We start from the raw sequence: 2,481 nt of genomic DNA, 5'->3' as shown, positions 1-2,481 counted from the left end.
AGATCTGGTACAACTTGGGTCCCCATCAGCTAATGGATGAGATAAAACGTAAAGACATGGATAAACCTGATTATAAGCTATCTGTGAAACTTCTGGGTGAGATGCCATTTCCAGAGCTACACTAACATGAAATCCCTTGAAATATGTCCAATGGGGGTAGTAAATAAACTATAAATTACAATGCAATGGATTTGAATTTTCAGAAATTTCTTGTGTGATGGTTTTTCCCATAGCACTTCTTTTGATAAGGGAAAATGCCAGTTATTTCGGGTTGCAGACTTCTAAATGCTATCTTCAATTCAGTTCCTCCATTTTCAGTTCATCTTATATGTTGTTGCCAAATTAATCTTTCTAGAACATAAGAGTGTTACTCTCCTTCAAAAAAACTTCAATAGCTTCCCACTGTCAGAGAAATAAGTTGAAAACAATTATCCTGATACTCAGTGTGACCTACCCTCTCCCTACACTCTGGACTTCCTAGGCCAGGGATTGGCAAACTACAGCCTGCAGGCTGCTAATTTTTTGTATGGCCTTCAAGGTAAGAATGATTTTTACATTTTTAAAGGTTGGAAAAGAAAATCATATGACATGCGGACATAAAAAAATTCCAATTTCAGCATTCTTAGTTTTTTTTTCCAACACACTCTCATTTGCTTACACATTATCTATGGTTGATTTCATGCTACAATAGCAGAGTTCAAAAGCTGCAGTAGAGACCTTGTGGCCTTATCTGACCCTTTACAGAAAGTTTGCCAACTCCACCTAGATATACTTATTCCTGTCTCTTCACCTATCAAGATCCTTGCCTGGAATGTACTGTTCCCACTCATTCCTGTTGTCACCTCTGAGGCTATCAAAGTAAAATTTTCAAAAAATTTCAAAACATGATTCTCCCGCCAATATAAAATTAACGTGAGCCAAGCATTCATTTATTTAACTCATCGAGGGAACCAGTAAGACGGTAAAGCTGGTTCCAGGAGCATTTAAGGAACTAGATATTTACAGGCATAAAAATAAGAATTAGAATAAGGTTGCAGGTTAAACAAAACTGGTTAGCTCCTACAGAGCAATAAAACCATAAACTTTCGAGTTAGCTTTTCTATCAGACAGCAATCTGCAACTCAAGTAACTTCACAATGTCTGAGCTCTTATCATATAACAAATAGCAAGTCAAACACAGGTACCTTCTCCTAGAGAATCATCCTTGGGCAGACAAGTTAAACCATGTCCCAGCGTGAACTGAAAGGTCATCCCTCCACTCCTTGCCTTATTTCCATGTTTTGGGTAGTTTTTCTTAACAAGGCCTCTCTTAATCCTTCCAGTCAATATCGACCTCTCCTTTTATGCTCCCGTTATTTTTTGTACTTCCATTATAGGACTCAAATATCTGGATTTGTGTGCTTTATTTTGTTTTCCCCAACAAGCACTAAGCTCCTTAGAATCACGGTATTGAGAGCTGGGGTTTAATCTCCCCTTTCAAAGGGATTTGAGCATTGGGTCCAATGTCCGTAGTTCCCAACATCTGCCTTGCACAGTATAGATACCAAGTCCTCAATGCTTAATATGAAGCCCCCAAACACTTCCCAAAATGTCTTACCGCACTTCCTTAAACCTTCTGTCTTCTAACGAGCGGCGCATTGTATTTCTCCCTTACTGCACCGTTAAGTGACCTTCTACAGTAGACAGGTACTGTTTTGATTCTCTTGGTTACCATCCCCCAAGAGCCTAACCCAGTGCCTTGCACAAAGCGGCAGTTCGACCGCAGAAAAAAGATGGGGTACCTCCACCAATTGATGTGCCTGGAGACATGAAAGTCCTTGTCTCTCCATTCCCACAAACTTAGACCCTAACAGCATTCCTGTTTCACCTACAGCATTAATATCTCAAAGCAGGTGCAAACGCCGGCCCCCAAGGGTAAACGTTCCTCCTCAGCCAAAGACCTCAAATTTCCGCTGCCCCTGTACAGGGTCTCCAATTCTCATAAAAAATGGCGAGGTGGACCAAGGCCCTGCATTCGGAAGTCAGCCCTTCTCCGCAAATATTATATCACCAGCAGAGGCTTTTCCCCTCCTTCTGCGGTGGAATGTTTCCTCAGTGGGCCGCTTTACGCTCTTAAAAGTAACTGAACCCTCATTTCACTTTTCAAGCCTCAGGACTCTGCGTCCCTCCGCCTCGGCCTTCCTCCCGGGATCAACGCGACCGTTTCTCGGGGAGATCGCCCGAGTCGGGTGGCCGGGAGGTTAGGCGGCCAACGGTTTTCCACCACAAGAGGAGAGCGCGGGAGGAGCGGCGGGAACCAGACGAGCCAGAGGAAACGGACGTAGGGCGGGGCCAGCGCTAGGAAGGACCGCGAAGGAGCTGGGAGGCCCCGCCCTTTCCGTAGATATCTCTAGAAAGCCGCGCAGGAGCCCGAAAACAAAGAGTGCGCACGCGCGGCGGCTAGGCCCGGGCATTTTGCTGCGTCACCAGCCGCCGCCCGGC

This window comes from Orcinus orca, chromosome 11, assembly GCF_937001465.1.
Source record: "Orcinus orca chromosome 11, mOrcOrc1.1, whole genome shotgun sequence".
NCBI classification, from domain to species: Eukaryota; Metazoa; Chordata; class Mammalia; order Artiodactyla; family Delphinidae; genus Orcinus; species Orcinus orca.
The sequence above is the reverse complement of the archived record's forward strand: the minus strand, read 5'-3'. Positions refer to the sequence as shown.